At 39.4% G+C, this 12065-nt stretch overlaps 1 protein-coding gene across 3 annotated transcripts in view; it reads right to left on the minus strand.

Annotated features, from left to right (window-relative positions):
- ATF2 (activating transcription factor 2) overlaps positions 1-11149 on the minus strand; it is an 89941-nt gene extending 78792 nt beyond the window's left edge. For all 3 annotated transcript variants that reach the window (XR_007134022.1, XR_007134023.1, XM_047772925.1), the window contains exon 1: positions 10985-11149. The gene's annotated coding sequence lies outside the window, so the exon portion shown is untranslated. The remainder of the gene's footprint in view (positions 1-10984) is intronic.
- Between the last annotated feature and the right edge of the window lie 916 nt (positions 11150-12065).

Raw genomic sequence — 12065 nt, forward strand, 5'->3', positions numbered from 1 at the left:
AACATGAAATTACAACAAACTGCTGAACAACTATCAACAAAATATACTGAAAACTACTAGAATGGATAAGTAATGAGTTCCTACAGTACAGCACAGGGAACTATATCCAGTCTCTTGGGACAGACCATGATGAAAGATAATATAAGAAATGGAATGTATATATATATGTATGACTGTGTCATTTGCTGAACAGCAGAAATTGATGAAACACTGTAAATCAACTATACTATAATAAAAATATTTGGGGCTTAAAAAAACAAAACAAAACCAATTATAGCATCAAATCACTAATGATTACAGTTGACCCTTGAATAATGTGGGGGTTAGGGCGCCAATTCTTTCCACAGTTGAAAATCCCAGTATAACTTATAGGAAGACTTCTGTATTTGTAAATACTGTTTTTGCAGTTCTGCTTCCATGGATTCAATTAGTGGTAGATAGTATAATAGTGTCTTATTTACTTTTGAAAAAAATCCACATGTAAATGGACCCATGCAGTTCAAACTCTTTTTTCAAGGATCAATTGATATCAATATCTTGAAAAGTCAGAAAATATACTTTTTTTCAACTATTTGAATGTATGAAGGGGAGTTCCTGCTGTGGTGTAGCAGGTTAAGGATTTGGTATCGTCTCTGCAGTGGCATAGGTTCAATCCCTGGCCCAGTGCAATGTATTAAAGATCTGGCATTGCTACAGATGTGGCATAAATTGTGGCTCTGATTCAATCCCTGGCCTGAGAACTTCGATATGCCTTGGGTGTGACCCAAAAAGAAAAAAATTTATGAAGAAACACTTTAGGAATCAACTCAGGAATGTGCAAGATGAAGTTCCTGCCGTGGCACAGTGGGTTAAGAATCTGACTGCAGCGCAGGCCACTGAAGAGGTGCAGGTTTGATCCCCTGTCCAACGCAGTGGGTAAAAGGATCTGGTGCTGCTACAGCTGTAGCTCAGGTTCATTCCCTGGCCCTGGAACTTCCATATGCCTAGGGGCAGCCATAAAATTAAAAAAAAAAAAAAAGATGTGCAAGAATACATGGTCATCAAATTTCTTTTTAGTATATATGAACGTAGTAGGCAGAATGGCCCCCCAAAGATGTCCACATCCCAATCCCTGGAACCTATGAATAGGTTATATCACATGGCAAAATGGACTTTGCAGATGTAAAAATGAGATTATCCTGAGTTATCTAGATGGCCCAGTTAAATCATATGAGCCAGTAAGAGCAGAGAACTTTCTGTCAGAGATATTTTGGCAGCAAAAGTCACAGAGATAAGCATGAGAGGAGCTTTACCCGCCATTACTGGAGGGAGCAGCACTAAAAGCATTTTGGCTTCTATGAGTGAAGACCAGCTCTAGACGACAGCAAGGAAAGAGGGACCTTGCCCTATAACTGCATTCAGTCAGCAATCTAATTGAAGTGGGAAGTGAGTTTCTTCCTCAGAGACTCCAAAAAAAAAAAAAAAGTGCAGCTCTGTCAACACACTGAGTTCAGCTTTGTAAGACCCTAGGTAGAGGGTCCAACTGAGCCAATCTGGACTTCAAACTATGAGATAAGTTTGGGTTGTTTTATGATGCAAAGTATGTGGTAATTTGTGATGCAGGAATAATAGCAAATTAATAAAAGTAAACGAAAATGCTAAGGTACTCAGAGGATAGGCTTGTGGCCCAAGGAATCTTTACCAATTCAGAGTTTTATCTGTGCTCCAATTTCCTTCTTGTATCTTGGTCAAGGACCACAAAATGCTAAGAAATGATCCTAGAGCTCACACTGGGGACAACAACATGGTCATATAACAAACTTATAGCTAAGAAGTTGAAAGCTTGCAGCTATAAGCTAGTAAGACTTCATTCCCCTCTAAAAGTTAAAGTATCTTCTAAATCAGTATCTTCTAGTTTCTAAATTAGGGAAAACTTACATGGTATGATTACACTTACTATCCTCTTCAGTAAAGAAAAATATAATAAATGGGAGTTCCCATCGTGGCTCAGTGGAAACAAATCTGACTAGTATCCATGAGGATGCAGGTTCGATCCTTGGCCTCACTCAGTGGGTTAAGGATCTGGCACTGCCGTGAGCTGTGGTTGTAGGTCACAGACACAGCTTGGATCTCACATTGCTGTGGCTGTGGTGTAAGCTGGCAGCTGTAGCTCCAATTAGACCCCTAGACTGGGAATGTCCATATGCTACAGGTGCAGCCCTAAAAAGACAAAGAAAGTCTCAGGGTTGTCAAAAATAATGTATATGTAAAATACATTCAGTACAAGGCATGGCACTTGCACAATAACTATTCAGTTTATCACAAATTTTACTGTATTTTGACTTTAAATGTAATTTTCCTAATCATTAATCCTAATCTTAATACCTTTATTTTTTTTAACCTTTTATTATTTTTTCTACTGTACAGCATGGTGACCCGGTTACACATACACGTATAGATTCTTTTTTCTCACATTAAATGTTCCATCACAAGTGATTAGACAGAGTTCCCAGTGCTACAGAGCAAGATCCCACTGCTAAACTACCTTTATTTTTAAAGCCAGAAACTGAGAACTATGTAATTTTAGATAGATTTTAACATTAATCTTTAGGCCATGAATTTGATGTTATCCCATAAGTTTATGTGGTATACAATGTTTAGTTCATCAGTTTAAGGAAGTGAAAAAAATATAAGCTCAGCTTTAATGAGAAAAGCAGCAGTTTTTAATTGTTCTCCACTTACAGCAGAAATGACAGATGTTCTTAGCACATATCACAACTTCCAAGAGTATACCAAAGTTTTGATGAAATTTCTCTAAGTTGATGGGGTACATGCAGAGCAGCACTGATTCTTCTCAGTACTGTACCATGAGTGCAACTGGCCCCAAACTCAGATCAAAAGTATTTGGTGGGAAGAAATTCCAGAAAGCTCCACAAAGCAAATCTTGTATTTGCCTCCTGCCTGGCAACTATTTACATAGCATTTACGTTGTATTAGGTATAAGTAATGCAAAGACGATTTAAAGAATGCGGGAGGAAGCAATTAGGTTATATGCAAGTATTATGCCATTTTATATAAGGGACTTGAGCATCAATAAATTTTGGTATCTGTAGGGATCCTAGAACCAATTCCCTACAGATACTGAGGATGAGTGTATGTGGAAAGTGAAATTGGCCTAGTATCTCAAAGTATTCTTTAATAAAAATATCATTAGTTTAATTTTTAAGTCAAGCTTTTTTTACGGCGGTGCCCATGGCATGCACAAATTCCTGGGCCAAGGATCAAACCCATGCCACAGCAGTGACCTGAGCTACAGCAATGACAATTCCAGATCCTTAACCTGATAAGCCACCAGGGAACTCCAAAAGCCTTTTTTTTTAAGCCACACCCACGGCATTCAAAAGTTCCCAGGCCAGGGATAGAACCTGAACCACAGCAATGACAATGACAGATCTTTAACCTGCTAGGCCACCAGGGAACTCCTTTTATTCATTTTTAAAATTGTCTTGATTATTCTCAAATCTCTGATTCCCAGATGATCTAAGAGAAGCAAGTTCTTGTTCCATAGTTTAAAATTACAACAGGACATTACAAATATATAAATTAAAAAGAACTTACAGAGTAATAGTTATGAATACGAACAGTGCTACTGCAAATTTTTACTAATAACATTATTTTATTTTTTTATTTTATATCTTTTATTTTTTAATTTTTATTTCCCCAATACAGTTTTTTTTCCCTACTGTACAGCATGGTGACCCAGTTACACATACATGTATACATTCTTTTTTCTCATATTATCATGCTCCATCCTAAGTGACTAGACATAGTTCCCAGGGCTACACAGCAGGATCTCACTGCAATAACATTATTTTAGATTTAGTAACCGTATCTTTTACATGAAATAACTCCAGAGCATTATATTTGCTCAAGGTAGATTTATAAAATGTACTTATCTACCATTGCTCTCTTACTAAAAATATATCTTATAAAAGTTTTTAAAAAAAAGAAATAGAAACCGACAGCTCACCAAGAATTACAGTAATTCATAACAATCACCTATTAGGAGTACATCAACAATAATTTCTCAATATGAAGAAGGCACAAATAACACAGAGTATAGATTACGTACAATTCCCATTTTAACACTGGTAAGCTCATCTCCCCCTCCTGCAAAATATGTCAATATTCAAGTAAATGAAAGAGATATTACCTCAAAAGTAACCCTCAATCTAGCATTCATACTTCAGCAATCATTAAAGCCTGTCTTACAAATGATGAAAGATATCAGTGACTCTCAACACTGTGATTGAGAAATGATGTTGTATTTATTAGTAGAGAAATTGGTAAAGAAATCAAAAGAGCAAACATTGGAAGTGTGGTGTTTTGCCATGAGAACCAGGCTAGGCTTCTAGGAGAAACGCTGAGGTTAGCTAGACCAGTCAATTAACTGCTAGTTAATGAGCAGACATGCAATTGACTAATATCACCAGTAACAAGAAAAGGACTGCCTAGCCAACCCACAGCTGACTGTAGACATATGATTCAATCTAGCCAAGAACCAATAAACCAATATGTCATCCTGTAGTAGGGAAGAACAAACCTGACTCCATGTTGGATCCATTTCCTTTAATCACTAAAGTGATGTTGCCTATAAACTTTTTTTTTTTTGGTCTTTTTAGGACTGCACCAGCAGCATATGAGAATTCCTAGGCTAGGGGCTAAATTGGAGCTGTAGCTGCCAGCCTACAACACAGCAATGTGGGATCCCAGCCACGTCTGCGACCTACACCACATCTTACTGCAATGCCAGATCCTTAACCCACCAAGCAACGCCAGAGATCTTCGTGGATACTTGTCACGTTCATTAACCACTGAGCCATGATGGGAACTCTGCCTATAACTTTATATTATACATAGTGGCCCATCTCTGGGAACCTTGCCTCCCGTGTAATGAACGTTAAGCTAAAATACTTTTGTTTAGCTCATAGGAAAACTCTTGACCATGCTCACCTGTGAATGTCTGCAGGAAGGAAGAAAAGAATACCTCTCTTCTGGAGTCTGACCTGAACCAGGATTGTATTCCCTCTCCTTCTGGTAGAAAAGAAGCCTAAACTCTGAGGGAAGATGATTCTTTGGGACACAAATCCATGGTCTTCTCGGTATGCTGGCTTTCCAAATCAAGCTACTAATTCTTGCACACCCCCCACCCCAAAAGAGAAATGTGGTGTTTTAATTTAATCATCTCTTCCACTATGGAGAGGAAGAAATGAAAGGTCTCACCAAAGTGTTTGTAGTGGATTGGTGGAGCAGAAGAAAATAATTGGATTGTATGGAAGTCACAGTATCGCAGTTTTATCATCTCAAAATATGGATATGCTATACTGAATGAGTTTTTTATAGAAACAGTCTCACATGGGAAGAAGGGGTGTATATGGAACAAAAAATATAAGATATTCTCTCACATGGATTTATGAAAATTCTAAGGCAGTAAGTTCTGCCACAAATTATAAGTTCCCAGGGAAAACTCAACATTATTGCCAAAGCTACTAAATAGATGATTGCAGTACTGCCTTTAAGCCACATTGCAAGCATGCCTGTCAGGGTTGTGCTGGATTATTATTATTTTTGAATGAACTTTAACAATAATAATTACCATACCGTACATGAGTACTCATTAAGTTCCTGACACTGTTTCAAGCACTGAATATAATTAATTATCTGAATGTTCAAAAAGCTATGAGTTAAGCATTATTTTTAAAGATAAGGAAACTGAAGCACAGAGAAGGTATATTATTTGCCCAGGGTGACAGAGATAATAAGTGGTAGACTCATGGCAACATGACAAATAACTATCCTAAAACATTGATTATATTCTTAAAACATGCCAGAAGATGACTGGCACAGTTAATTTGGCTATAACATACACATGCTTTATTTGAAGGATTATATATATGAAATAAACGTCATTACAAATTTTAGTAATTCATAAATGTACAGTTCAAAACATAGTTCTTACGTTAAAACAAACGTAAGACATCCAATGTGTAAACTATGTAAAACTGCATAAAATTTAAGGATTATTGTTACTAGGATATCAAAAGTTTCAGTAATCTTCAAGGGAAACAAAATGAAATGACAGAAAATATTAAATATACAATATCTGTCCCCCACATAGATCACTGGCAAACAAATAATTATGGATTGATATAGTCAACTAAATAAAACGTCTAAATAATGCAGCTTACTCCCATTAATAATTCCTAGCTAAGTAATCCTACTTTTTTTAATAAGAACAACTCCAAAATTGATAAAATTATGACAAGGTTAGTACATTAACATTATGATATACACCTGCTCAACTATTTGGGGAGAAAGACTCTGGCAAGTATAGAAACAATTATATTCTTTGACCTAGTAATTTCATTTGATTGGTGTCTTAAACAACTGAAAGTAAGAAAAAAGTATATGCACAGAGGTGCTTAATTTAATGTTAAAATAGGCAGAAACCAAAAAATTTCCTGTTAGGCATTACAATTGAGGAAACTTTAATAGCTGCTTGGTAAACTATCATGTAACCATTAACTATTACAATGGTTAGATAACATGGGAAAATGCTTATGCTATAAAAGTAAAATAAAAAAACTATCTATGATATTATAATTCTGTAAAAACTGTAATGTATACGCACAAATTAGAAGACAACAAAAATAATGAAAACACTTATCTGTTAGTAGGGAAAACTGGAACTGATTTCTGCTAACATTACTCTAAAAAGTATTCAGTAAATAAAAGTAAACACACTAACTCAAAACAGTAGAATTAGAAAAAAAAAACAAAGAACATTTAGGGAGCATATTTATAAATTTAAGGTCACATTACAGGTGAAGGTAACCATATAATACCAAAGTAACCAAAATACTTCTTGGTAATTTACCAACTGGCTTTTTCGCCAATTACAATCATTCCCACTCTGTCTTTCCCCTCTAATCTTGTTGAGAGTTTCTCCAGTAATAAGCTACTATTACTGTTGGGAGTGCTTTCTATTCCTTAATTATTAAGACCGAAAGAAAAAAATGGTGAAGAATCTCTATCTCTGTTAAGATACAGAATGCAGAGGTGGGTGATGAGGCCTAGGCCACCAAGAATTTATATCCCTTCTTGTTGCAAAAAATGTTTTTAATTACTACCACTACCAAAATGCCAAGAAGAAGAAAAAGAAAGCGTCACTAAAAAAATATATATATATAAATGGAGGAGTTCCCGTCATGGCTCAGTGGTTAACGAATCTGACTAGGAACCATGAGGTTGCAGGTTTGATCCTTGGCCTCGCTCAGTGGGTTAAAGATCTGGCATTTCTGGAGCCGTGGTGTAGGTTGAAAATGTGGCTTGGATCCCAAGTTGCTGAGGCTGTGGCATAGGCCAGCGGCTACAGGTCCAATTAGACCCCTAGCCTAGGAACCTCTATATGCTGTGGGTGCGGCCCTAGAGAAGCCAAAAAAAAAAAAAAGCTGCCCCAAAAATACATATATATAAATGGATACACCAGTTACAAGGTTATTAAAAAAATGAAAGTAGGATTTTTAATGAATATTTATGTATATTATAAAATGATATTTAGTTATAATACATGTAAAATAATTTCAATTATTGCTGACCTTAAAGATCCTTAAATTTCTTTGAAACTATAACTTACACTAACTTTTCAAACTTAAGAAACAGAACAAAAGAAACAAAATATTTTTTGTGGGATTTTCCCCTAGATATGAATAGGTGAATACTATCATTACTACCTCATCAGTAAAAGTTACAATAACATGCAGAATTTAGATCAGTATTTAGCCTCAAGGAAAAGGTGGGAATATTGGATAAACACATAAATGTTCTAGATTAAACTACTGACTATAACAATACAAATTTATTTACAGTACATTTTAATTTACTGTGCCCACACCTCAGTGTACAGAAGTTCCCTGGGCCAGGGGTGGAATCTGAGCAGCAGCTGTGACCTACACCACAGCTTCGGCAATGCCACATCCTGAACCCACTGAACCACAGTGGGAATTCCATAGTACACTTTTAATTAAAGAACAGGATAACAAATACTTTATTAATTTAAAAAAATTGTTATTCAGTGGAGATGAGAGTTTCTGGTGAAAATCTGGTTTAAAATAGGGAGACTTCAACTACTTTACCTTTTCTAAGGACATTAAACTAGGAATATCAAAGAAAAAGAGGTGCCAGCTTATAGGCTTATTTCATATTGGAAGGAAGAGCCTGAAGACAAAATGAATGGAAACAGCATGTATGGTGAGATTATTTACTAGATCTAACAATTTAATCTACCAGCAGAGGATATACAAATCATTAAATCCCAACTTTTCCAAAATACAAAAATTTAGGTAGAAAAACTTTAGATGATTTCTTCAGTTAATGTTAATTACAGGGAGTAGAAGTTTGATGTAAAGCATATCTTTTTAAAATGATATTCATATAGGAGTTCCCGTCGTGGCACAGTGGTTTACGAATCTGACTAGGAACCATGAGGTTTTGGGTTCGGTCCCTGGCCTTGCTCAGTGGGTTAACGATCTGGTGTTGTCGTGAGCTGTGGTGTAGGTTACAGATGTGGCTTGGATCCTGTGTTGCTGTGGCTCTGGCATAGGCCAGCGGCTTCGGCTCCGATTAGACCCCTAGCCTGGGAACTTCCATGTGCCGGGGGAGTGGTCCTAGAAAAGGTAAAAAGACCAAAAAAAAAAAAAAAGATATTCATATAGTCTCTAAATCCTGAATACCAATAAAAAGCACCACTTCAAATTATTTCTTAAAGAGCTGACAATCATTTCTGTTAATCTCAGTTTAAAAACATGAAACATATACTCTAAGTTAAAAAGTAAATGCAGGAGTTCCCATCGTGGCGCAGTGGTTAACGAATCCGACTAGGAACCATGAGGTTGCGGGTTCGGTCCCTGCCCTTGCTCAGTGGGTTAATGATCCGGCGTTGCCGTGAGCTGTGGTGTAGGTTGCAGACGAGGCTCAGATCCCGCGTTGCTGTGCCTGTGGCATAGGCCGGTGGCTACAGCTCCGATTAGACCCCTAGCCTGGGAACCTCCATATGCCACGGGAGCGGCCCAAGAAACGGCAAAAAGACCAAAAATAAATAAATAAATAAATAAATAAAAAAGTAAATGCAGGAATTTCTGGATTGCACATTTAATAGATAATATAGTGCCCCAAATATTAAATAAACATTCTAATAAGGTATTTTAAAAAAGAAATTCCAGAAAATACAATCAAATCTACAGAAGGCATGTGTCTTACAACACACAAAAGTCCCTGAAAGCCCCTTCCTTACTGACAACTAAAAACCAAACACCTGTGTTCTAAACTACCACTCTATTACACTTTAAATAACTAAAACATAATGGCAGTAGCATTCTCTCAAAACAAGATTAAACATGTTTCTTAGGAAAGCAGCACACACTGCATTTGGAATATTCATACAAATTATTTTACAAAGATTAGAATTAAATTATTAATGACCTTAAAGATCCATGAACGTAATTGCTTCGTGATCTGAAGAAGGGCATCTCTATTTTTGAACATACTGTACAATGATGTTCCTATAGTTGTGAAAACAGTGCTTACAGCGGATTCTTCAAGTCAGTGTAATAAATTTAAATTCAATTACAAAATATAATTGCTATTGTATTTGTCTTCCAGGGCACTTAACCCTGTAGGGATGACTTTTTAACAAGCTTCTCACCTTCACAGTTTTGGATATAGGCTTTAAGATTGTGCCTAGAAAGGTGATTACTGACAGTGGTTATAGATTTCTTCACATAGGACAAAAAGTGTGCCCAAAGGAACCGGTTTTTCCTGATTTCAAACATATACATTAAATGTATTTACTGTTGCCGTCTCCAAAACTTAAAATTCCTAAGACTCTGTAACTTTTCACATAATAATTAAGGGATCAGTCACAGGCCTAAGGTCCCTCAGGAGTAATCCCTTTTACTCCACCATATTCACAGTACTTTTGCTCCTGTCCTGACCAGTTTTAAAACTTTTCATTAAGCAAAGACAATTTTATGCTACCTAAGGGAACAAAAATAGTTCCCAGCCCCTCCGCCTTCTCCCTCCTCCTAGCGTCAGTTCAACCAGCGAACACAGAAAACGCACACACACGCGCACACACACACACACACACACACACACTCGGGCTCGGTCCCTAGGGCATCAATAAAAAGCACAGGTTATTCCCCTACAGAAGCTCTGCAGTCTACCCAGTAAGGTTAAAAAAAAAAAAATGGGGGAAAATACCAGAATCAATCTGCACCCGCACCTCAGCCCCGCCCCATTGGGAAAATGCAGGGGGTGGCGAGAGTATGAAGGGGCAGAAAGGACAGAAAAGGCAGATACTTCCAGCTCCAGGTTCTTATACCATTTGTTCCACCAGCTTCCACCACAGCCAGAGACCCTGACCCTGTTTTCAGCCGCGCCTCATGATCCTGCCCCCCGCCACCACCATCACATAACAATCCCCAAACCACTGAGTGGGGAGCCCAGAGCCAGCCCTCTTCCTGTTCAATCTAAGGACTGAAGCGGGGGGTCTCCCTGCATCCTCGGCGAATCCGACGTGTGCCCCGGGACCTCTGAACTGACCAAAGAAGGGGAAGCTATATCAGGGGGAGGGGTCTAAGAGGAGCCGTTATTCTTTTCCTCTTCGTTAGGAAAGCGCGCGAGCAGGGAGGGGCCGGAACAACAAATGCCAGTTACCTAACGGTCCAGCCTGGCCGGTCCGGCTCGCGAAGCGGACGCCGCGCGGTCCGCTGAGGTGGCAGCACAGCCACAGCCGCCCCGCGGGCTAGGCACCGAGTCAGGAGCGCCCGAGGTGATGGGAAGCGGGGGGTGGGGACTATGGTGAGCGACGTCGCCATATTAGTGCCTTCTTTCTCCGTATCACTACAGTCTGCAGTCCTGCAGCCCTCTCCCCATCACCACTCACCTTTCCAAGTCACTAGTTCATGCTTCTTTCAGTGGCTGAGAATACCCGAGCTCAGCGGTGTTTACCAACCACCCCAGGAGGAAAGGGCTGAACCACACTTTAAAGGCCACGGGCTCCCACAGGCTTCCGTCCTCTCTCGCGAGATCGGACTGACAACCCTTCTCTCCGCCCCACTCCCGGCATCCCTCCTTTCTTATCATGCCCCTCCCCTCCACGCACACGCCCCTTCTTGCTTTCCTTCAGACCAAGCGCCTCCGGGTCAGGTGGTTCCGTCAGGCGAAAGGAAAGGGGCGGGACTACAGGAGGGCCGGGGTGAAGGGGGCGGGAGCCAAAGACTACTCGACCGCTGGCTATTGGATAAAGAGCCAAATGGGCGGGAAGCAATTCTGGATGGGGCGGGACCAGTCGAAAGAGTGTTGTCTCGGTAACCCAGGAGCTGCAGAAGGGTGATTGGCAGCTGGCTGGAGGCGGGCGCGAGACTGGGGCGCTCAGCAGGTGGCTGCTTGAGGTAGCTAGAGGAGGTTGTTGATGTGCAGGGAGGAAAGGTGAACTCTGGAAAGGCTGCAAGTAGCGGGAGAGAAAGCAGAAGAAGTCATATCCGGGAGCTTGGTATTTCCGTTGCTGTCATTTCCCGACCCTCGGGAGGAAAAAGAGTAAAGCGTAGGGAGGCGTGCACCGAAACCCACCTTCGGGCTACCGTGAAGCCTGTGGGGAGGGGGCGGAGGCAGGGGCGGGGTTCGGTTAAATTGAAGTTTAGAAGAGGCGAAGTTTGCTGGAAATTACCCCCGAGCCCCCATACACGCCTAAGGCGCGAAAGCAAAATGTCAGTTCTGAAAATAAACCAAAAAGCCTTTACTGTGAACGGCTTTTGTTCGAATTTACTAAGTTGTAGCTGAAACTGATTGCTCTGGCTCAAAGCGCCCAGCACCGGTGTATGATATTGGCATACAAATATATTCTAAGTAACTTACTAAAAGGAAATACTGTGGCCTTCTACCATGTCTCCATAACTTAAAACAATGCAAGGACTTGTTAATAAGAAAAAATCCTCCATGTTATGGTGTACCTTGTTTTATCAGTT

The sequence above is a fragment of the Phacochoerus africanus genome, chromosome 3, assembly GCF_016906955.1.
Source record: "Phacochoerus africanus isolate WHEZ1 chromosome 3, ROS_Pafr_v1, whole genome shotgun sequence".
Lineage (NCBI taxonomy): Eukaryota > Metazoa > Chordata > Mammalia > Artiodactyla > Suidae > Phacochoerus > Phacochoerus africanus.